Source organism: Lathyrus oleraceus, chromosome 5, assembly GCF_024323335.1.
Source record: "Lathyrus oleraceus cultivar Zhongwan6 chromosome 5, CAAS_Psat_ZW6_1.0, whole genome shotgun sequence".
NCBI classification, from domain to species: Eukaryota; Viridiplantae; Streptophyta; class Magnoliopsida; order Fabales; family Fabaceae; genus Lathyrus; species Lathyrus oleraceus.
The window spans coordinates 22,640,890-22,650,363 of record NC_066583.1 but is presented as its reverse complement, the minus strand read 5'-3'; the positions used below and the strand labels follow the sequence as shown (position 1 = coordinate 22,650,363).

Below are 9,474 nucleotides of genomic sequence, written 5' to 3'. Positions count from 1 at the left end.
TTGACATCTATTATGGCTCCTGCAGTCGATAAGAATGGTCTACCTAGAAGGATTGGTATATCATTGTCCTCTTTGATGTCCATGACAACAAAATCAGTAGGGATAAATAACTGACCTATCCTAACAGGAACATCTTCTAAAATGCCTATCGAATATTTAACAGATCTATCGGCTAACTGAAGTGACATCTTAGTGGGTTGTAATTTTCCTAAGTTTAACCTCTTACAAACTGCTAAAGGCATTAAGCTCACACTAGCTCCTAAGTCTGTAGCGGTGTATTCGTCACTTTATGATTTATTGATTAAATCAAAAGCAAAGTATACAAAGAATCGAGTCGCCACCGCACGTTTATTTATCCAAAGGAATGGCTAAAAAGCGAACAAAAGCCTAAGAAGTTTTACACATAGAAAACTAATGAAAAGATCAGAGATCGGGGTAAGGGGTAAATTACGCAATGGGAAGGTGTTAGGCACCCAAAACGTCCTAGGTACTCCTAGGGAACCTCTTTTCACACTTGTTATACGAATATTATTTGTTTATGAAATATTTTTGTGCAAACATTGATGGAAGGGATGAGGAAAGAATATACAAGTTATTATTTTTTGTGTTTGAACGGATGAACCCGTTGCCTACGTACCTTTCCATGGAAGGTAAGGATCAAAACGCCGTAGTTCGGCTAAAAGATTTCCAAAATATGAGTGGATTCATTTTAAACAAAAGCCTTAAGGTCTTACGTTATCCACGGGAGAAAACTCAACCTTATACAAACAACAAGTCCACCATGTGAGAAAAGCTTCAACTTGCTAGTGAGGGGTTAACCCTATAATAAGCAAGGAAGTCTTATAATTCAATCACTAAGGACAAAAGGTGAGATTAACATCAACCAACTAGGATAAATCAAACCTATGGCTAATGTACGAAAACTTATCAAGAATGGACAAAGCCACAAAACAATTGAGTGAGTGAAATTAACCAATTAGGATTATTCACAAAAATGGTCAAAGTATGATTAGGATTCAATTCAAAAGAAGTGTTATGAAAATGGAGTTTGAAAATCAAAGGCTTAAGGCCTAGGTTTCTAATTTGAAAAGAAGATGAGAATGTTTGCACAAAAGTTTTCAGGTTTGAGGTCACATACAAAGATGGAGGTTCAAAGAAACAAAAGGATGGAGGGTGAGGGAGTAAAACTTCTTAGATGTTCACCTCTTGAAATCATATGTAGATGATTCAAGTGATTCCTTTGGAATAGGCAACAAAGAGCAATAGGCAAATAAACAAAACAAAATGGATACCGGATGCCAATCAATGGTCTTACACCAATCTCACAAACAAACAAAATGGATATCGGATACCAATCAATGGATTTACACCAATCTCCTAAAACAAACATGGATATCAGATGCCAATATATGGACTTATACTAATCTCACAGAACAAAAAATGGATATCAGATGCCAATAAATGGACTTATACTAATCTCACAGAACAAAAAAATGGATATCAGATGCCAATAAATGGACTTATACCAATCTCCTAAAACAAAATGAAACAGCGATACCAGATGCCAATCAATGGTCTTATACTAGCCTCACAAGAATGATCATAGGAAACAAATGCCAATAAATGGGCTTACAATTGACTCCTCACAAGAAGTAAACAACAAATGCAATAAGCAAATGAGGAACAAGTTGCCAATAAATGGTCTTACACTCGACTCCAAGGAAATAGGATGCCAATAAATGGTCTTAGTCCCAACTCCTTCCAGATCATAGGAATCAATGCCAACAAATGGTCTTACAATTGACTCCTCAATGGACAAACAAAAGTGCCACAAAGATATGAACAATGATCATGCAATTATATACAATTAATGATGATAAATGCACAAAGGCACACACAAACAGATATGCACAGATGAATCAAACAAAATCAATTAGCACACACTATACACAAGCAATTAGGCTCAAACAAGGTTAGACTTTACAGTCAACTGGAATGGGGTAATATGGTGCTCTTAACCCTAACATTGAGAGCTAGGGTGAAGCAGATGAAATGGAGATGAGGGGTGTGCCTCATAGCTCTTATCCCTGGCCTGGGAGAGCTTTGAATAATAGAAGGTGTGGGAGTTCAGAAAGTAGGAACTCTTCTCCACAAATTATTTGACTCTATAAGATCTTGGGTTAATATCCACAATGCATCAACATGTTATGTGAGCAAGGGGATGACACACTGAATAGCAGGAGATGGATTACACATCTCTTTTGTCTGCCAACTGCCTCATAAGAGGACTTTTCCTGCTTGGCACAAAAAGTAAACAATCACAAGCATCGCCTCTTAAGGAGGACTTCAGACAGGTGCCTACCAATAAAAGTAGGTCTTCCAGACTACATGGAGATTAGAAATTATACCTAAGTGGTTAAGCAACCAAGCAAAGCAAAGTTCACAATGAACTTAAGCAACTAATGTACCCGCGGAAACATCAAACAAATCAGTACAACTATACAGACAAACAACCAACAGTTAATATCAGACAAACAGATAAGGTTCACAATGTGCAAGCCAAAGGTCAAACTCAAATGAGTTAACATCAACCTACAAAACACACAAAGATTAGTAATCAAAGGCAAACAACAATACTCAAGTGATGGAGCATCATTAACCATGCCACTTGGATGTTCAACCTGAAATCAAAGCTCAAACATAAGCAACAAACCACTAGGTCAAAGCCTAGGGTCAAAGATGAAGAAAAAATTTGAAACAGAAGCTGAAAATTAACATGAATCAACTTCAAACACATCTTGAAACAATCCAAAAGGTCTCACATCAATATCATTCACCAAATCCATTTCATGATCAATTGAAGTTCAAGACTATTTTAAAGCTCAAATGTGACCAACCAGAATGAAAAATCTCAATTAAATCAGAAATCAATCAAATAATTCCAAGAAAATTCATGCTCAATCACAATATCAATAATAAGCATCATACAAAGAATCAGAGCAATTGGAATTCATTTGGCAAGGTAATCACATCACATAAGATGAACAAGCAAAGGTGTGACACACATTGTCACACCAACATTAACATGATCATAAAACAGCAATGACACATGATAAAAATACCAAATCAACACCATAATTTCAAGAAAAGTGTCTAGTTTCAACATGTAAAATTTCAGATTCATTGGATAAAAGCTCATCATTTCACAAATGATATAGCAAGGCAAGGTACAAAATGCATACATGTTTACAAACCCTAGCACAAAATATTTTCCAGCCAAGCACAATTTATGGAAAAATGATCATAAAATAATAGACAGAAAATGTGACACAATGCAAAAAACCACATATTTTTTGGATGATTATTCAATGAGATATGAATTTTGGAAGATGGAAAAAAAAATAAAAAAAATGACATGTGATGCATACATGGACATATGGAGGGAAAAGGAAAAATATGAAGCACATTTGAAATAATGCAATGGCACGGAATCAAAGTGAGGAAGCATTTGAAATGGAAAAGGCGCCAGCAGCGAAACGCTGCGTTTCACTAATGCGCTGGCCTTGAGTCAACGCAGTCAACAACGCCTGGCCAATGGGAGCGCGCGCATGGTAATTGCATGAGCCAATCAGAATCAAGCTCTGGGAAAACACATGCAAGCGCAGAAAAATCATTTTGAAAGATCAAAAGCGTGCCTGGAAACGAAATTTCATCATCTTCATCATGTTCATCATGAACAGTGCCAGGCTCAAGAACAAAAATCTCAGAATTCCAAATTAAGAGCATCATCATGTAGCATTTTCATCATAGATCAAAGATCAATGCATAGCTAAACTTAAATCAACACATACAAGGAGAATCGAAGCAATCTATTTTCATGCATAGAACTTTAATTTGACCTAACTCACTCAATATTGCATGGAATTTAATGATTCAAGGCTCAGAATACTCAGCATCAAAAGATCAACAACAATAGCATAAGCATTTTAAGAATTAGAGAAATCGATTTGGAACCTCTTTGAAGTGCAGAACTAGAATTCGATGGATCCAAGGCCTTGCAATGCTCTAAAAGTCTTCTGGAATACTTGTATGGATGATTGAGTGAGAGATCGAAGCTCAATTGCTCTTGAATCTTCCAGAATTTGAGTTCACCATTAATGCGTCAAGCTTTGAGCATGCTTCAAAACTGTACCAAATCTCTTGATTCCACGTGCAATTCTACTCAATGATACTTCAGGAACCAGGATCAAGCAATGGAAATGGTTTGTGTTTGAAGAAATTGCAAGAAAAAAGTGAGAGAAAAATTTGGTGTTTGGATCTAGATCTGAAAATTGTGAGTGTTGTTAGCTGAAAACAGTTAGGGTTTGTGTTATATACTCCCTCCTAATCATGCTCTTAATCATGTTTAAGCAAATGGTAAGTGGATTAGCAAGAATAAGGTGCATATGCAAAATTAGGATTTTCACCCTATGCATGGTGTGCATGGTGAACAGTACACGAAAATGCATTTGAATTCACTTAAAATTTCATTTTAGAGCCAATGGAAGTGGTGGAATGTTCAAATAATGCACCAATTTTAAACTTTAAATTTTCCCTCCAAAAATCAAGTGAAATGGCAAATGATTATGTGATGCTAATTGATGAAATGCAATGCATGATTTGGAAACTAGAGGTCAAGAGAAGAATGTACAAAAAAGAGACATCCAATTTGGAGCTTTGGTTGAGAAGTTATGCACATTTGAATCTCCATGCATACTTGGCCATGTTTTGATCATATCTCCTTAACCACACATGAGAAATTGATGATCTTGGACTTTTTGGAAATGGGAGAGAAAGATCTACAACTTTCATGTTCAACAAAATTTCATTTGAAGCTTTTTTGATGATGTAATATGAAGTTGAAGTTGGATTAAAACCTTTCCATTTTTGGCAAATTTGAATTATAGGTCACATTCTATTTTTGGAAAGTTTTGACCTGACTTTATTTTCTTCAATGTTGATGTTTGAAATGTCAAATGAGACTTGTTTGAACATGAATGAAGTATTTCTAATCACTTCCCACCTCCAAATCCACAGTTGATTTGGCAGTTGACTTTCTAGGTCTTCAGTTGACTGGGGAATGTTCTGATGAGATTCAAGCCTCTACCACTTGAGATCTTGATTCAAAATGATGTCATGGTTCATATGAACTCTTGACAATGATCATGGGGTCGAAATTCTCAAGAATGGCCACCATCTATTGCTCAATGACTGCCTTTGACTGCTTTGACTATTGATTGCTTCATCTGCAAGACAAAGGTTAGATGACATATTTTTGTACTTTTAGTTAGTGAAAAAAGAAAAGCAATGATATACAAATGCAAAGAATGCTTGGTGATCAAGAACCACTCTCAATAAGATAACCCACCCATAGGGAAGCAGGCAAGGTGCACAATGATTATTGAGGCAATGAAATGATATGATATGATGCCATGAGGGATCTTAGGGACAAAATTGGGGTCTTACAAAGTCTAGAAAAGCTTTTTCGATGACATGATTACCCAAAAGGCAAGGAATGGAGAAATTTCCAGGGTCTTTATCTTTCTTTGCTAATTTGTCCTCGGAAATAGCATTACATTCCAAAGGCTTCGGATCGTCAAGTCTACGTTTGTTGGTAAGGATGTCTTTGAGAAACTTTGCATAAGAAGGTATTTGGGTGATGGCTTCAGTGAAAGGGATTTCTACATGAAGTTTTTCTATAAGTTTAATAAATTTTTGATACTGTTTATTGATCTGGGTTTGTTTGAGTCTTTGCGGATATGGTATAGGTGGTTTATATGGTGGGGTGGTACATAAGTTTTATCTTTAGGTTCTTCTCCTTTTTCTCGACCTTCCTGGTTTTCAGATTTCTCTGGTTCCTTTACTTTGTCCGTGGGTTTGGTACATTCCTTTGAAGTTTCGGGTTCGCTCAATCTAGGGTTTGGTGGCTCATCATAAGCGTTCCCACTTCGTAGGGTAATGGCATTGGCTTGTCCTCTCGGATTTTGTTGAGGTTGTCTAGGGAATTGTCCTCCAGGTGTAGTCTGAGGGGCTTGGTTTAAAACTACCTGAGAGATCTGGGTTTCAAGCATCTTAGTATGAGTAACTATTTGGTCAACCTTGGTTCCTAACTGAGTAATCAATTCGTTAACATGAATGTTTTGGTTCATGAACTCCTTGTTTTGTTGGGTTTGAGCGGTGATAAAATTTTCCATAATTTTCTCAAGGCTCGGCTTTGGTGGTACAGGTTGCATAGGTTGATTTGATCTTGGGGCTTGATAACTAGATCTCGGAGGTGCATTATTTTGGATAGGGTTATTGTTTTTATAGGAGAAGTTCGGGTGATTCCTCCATCCAGGGTTATAGGTATTCGAATATGGGTTCCCTTGGGTGTAGTTCACTTGCTCAGAGTGGGTTTCGTTTAATAGACTGCATTCTGCAGATTGGTGTCCTTTGGTTCCACATATCTCACAATCCGTCGAAACTACGGCTACAGTATTCGAGTTTATGCACATATGCTCGACTTTGAGGGCTAATGCGTCCATTTTAGCTTGCATCATGTCTATAGAGCTTAGTTCATGCACTCCTCCTCGGGCTTCCTTCTTCTCTACTGTCGCTCGTTCGACTCCCCATGATTGATGGTTTTGAGCCATATCTTCGATGAGGGCACTAGCTTTAGGGTAAGGTTTGTTCATCAGAGCACCGCCTGCGACAGCGTCGATGGTCATCTTCGTGTTATAGTGAAGTCCATTATAGAAGGTTTGAATGATTAACCAATTTTCTAAGCCATGATGTGGGCATGCTCGTAACAACTCTTTATATCTCTCCCAAGCTTCGAACAGCGATTCTCCTTGGTTTTGGGTAAATCTAGTTATATGGTTTCGAAGAACGGCGGTCTTACTTGGGGGGAAATATCTAGCAAGGAATACTCTTCTAAGGTTATCCCAAGTCGTAATGGAATTGGGTGGAAGGGAATCTAACCATGATAGGGCTTTATCTCTGAGGGAAAAGGGAAATAATCTTAAACGTATTGCCTCAGGAGAAGCTCCATTGGTTTTAAAAGTGTCTGCTAATTGAAGAAATATTTTTAAATGTTGGTTTGGGTTCTCAGTAGCGAGACCCGCGAATTGTCTCTGTTGCACTAGTTGCAACATGGATGGTTTAAGTTCAAAATTATTAGCTGGGATGGTTGGGTTTACTATACTAGAACTAGGTTCTTCATTTGATGGTTGAGCGAAATCTTTAAGAGGTCTTTGGTTTTGATCTTCGGCCATAGCTCTCTTAATTCTATGAAAGAATAAACGTGCGCGAGCGTAACGTTCAGGTTCCGCCAGAGGGTATACTAAGCTTAAACTTCCGGTGCTGCGAGTTCTTCGCATTGACCGGCGGGAAATAGCCTAAGTCTAAACGATATAACAACAGGAAAATGAAATTTGAAGAAATTGGTCCCCGACAACGGCGCCAAAAACTTGATGCGGTGTTTCGCAAGTATACGAACACGTCAGAATAATATAAAAGATTGTCGAATCCACAGAGACCAAGTGTCAATCTATCGTTATCTATTGTTATGGTGTTTATCAAAGGCAATCAAAATAGGTGTTTTTTGGAGTGTGCAATGAAAAGTAAAGTGTTGAATAAAGATTAATGAATAAAGACAGGGTCGAATGTAATTCACATAATCAATTAATAATCTAAGTACTTGCTAATAGAACTACTTATGGGCAATGTTTCCTACTTTGAAAAGAACTAATTTAACAGGAACTGTCGCTTTCGCGTATTCAGAACCGAGTTGTACTCCCTAATCAAACCCTCTTATTGTCACTTATAAAAAGGCGCGCATTGCGTTAGAGTAGTAAACCTATTTTTAAGAAATATAGTATCTTGACTAAGTTGAAAAGTATTATAACCTGGATTTCTTTACCAAAAGAGGTTCTCACGAACCAGATTCTAAACTTATAAACGCGTCCGAAAATAGTTTTAAAATCTCTTTTCTTCTTAAGTTAAAAACTCCTAATGAACTAAACAAAGCGCTTTCGCTGTTTTTGAAATAGTTAAAAACAATTAAGTTTAGATAGACGTCGGACGACTTTCGATCTTACCCAACGGAATTGAAGTGCGGGAAAACTTAAGTTGAAAGTTAAAATAGACCTTAAGTGTTTCTACGAACAATTGTACGGATTATCGGTTCAATTACGATTCTTACATTCTAACCTTATAGATTTAGTTAGACATGGTAAAGTAAAAGTGCATTAATTTAAATAAAAGTAGTGCGAGTGCGAGGAAATAAATAATTTAAAGCGAGTGCGAGGAAATAAATAATTTAAAGCGAGTGCGAGGAAATAAATAATTTAAAGCGAGTGCGAGGAAACAAATAAATTAAAGCGAGTGCGGAAAATAAATAATTTAAAGCGAGTGCGGGAAATAAATAAATTAAAGCGAGTGCGAGAAAATAAATAAAAGTAAAGCGAGTGCGAGAAATAAATAAAGTAAAGCGAGTGCGGGAAAATAAATAAGATAAAGACAAGTAATAAAAACCTGCTCCAATCGGAGGGTTGAGTAAATTGCAAAGCGGAAATGAAAATGGCGGCAGGATTAACTTCCTTCCAAAGTGCTCCAAACTCGATTACAGACTCTATCACAGACTCGATTACACAATTGTGGTAACACTCCAATGCAAAGCGATTACCACTTTAAAATACTGAATATATGCCTAAGTGAAACAAAGTTGCTCTGAGTTTGCCTCTGCTCTAAGTTTGGATGATTGTAAAAGTGATTTCGAGTTTCTATTTATAAGCAAGTAAAAAGATGGAAATGACAAGGATGCCCTTCAACTTGAAAATGGGAGGGAAAACTTTTCCTCTTGTGGCGCCCGCCACAAGGCCATGGCACCCGCCACAAGGCCAAACTGAGGCGCCTTAGTGGAAGTAGTGGGGAACGTGACAGTTGAGGAAAGTTGAGCTTGGACACGTCATGGCAGAGTCTATGGTGCTAGCCATGGGGTAGGCCACAAGTACAAAATGCTGAATTTTAGGGTTTTTAGCTCTTTTTCACTCCTTTTCTCGATCGGGGCTCCGATTAAAGTAAAAACCTGAAAACATAGCAATAACACAACAAAATAACAATAAAATAACTAGAATGCATGTGAAATCGGAGTCGAAAATACGGTAAATTTCAGTGTTATCAAGAGTCATAGAAGCAATTAGAGTATTCATCTTGGGGCTACTAAAATCTACCAAGATCTCAAGAAGATGTTTTTGTGGCCAAGGATGAAGAGAGATATTGCACAGTTTCTTTATGCATGTTTGACTTTCTAGAAGTCGAAGATTGAGCATCAAAATTTGTTTGGACTAATGCAACCGTTGGATATTCCTGAATGGAAATGGGACAGTATCTCGATGGATTTTGTGATTGGGTTGCCGAATACTCCTAGAGGAAGTGATGCCATTTGGGTGTTTG

At 37.3% G+C, this 9,474-nt stretch overlaps 1 non-coding gene across 1 annotated transcript; it reads left to right on the top strand.

Moving 5' to 3' along the window:
* Nucleotides 1-6,801: 6,801 nt before the first annotated feature.
* LOC127088822 (small nucleolar RNA R71) lies at nucleotides 6,802-6,908 on the top strand. Its single transcript, XR_007790636.1, has one exon. It is a non-coding gene; the product is annotated as a small nucleolar RNA R71 (small nucleolar RNA).
* Nucleotides 6,909-9,474: the final 2,566 nt, after the last annotated feature.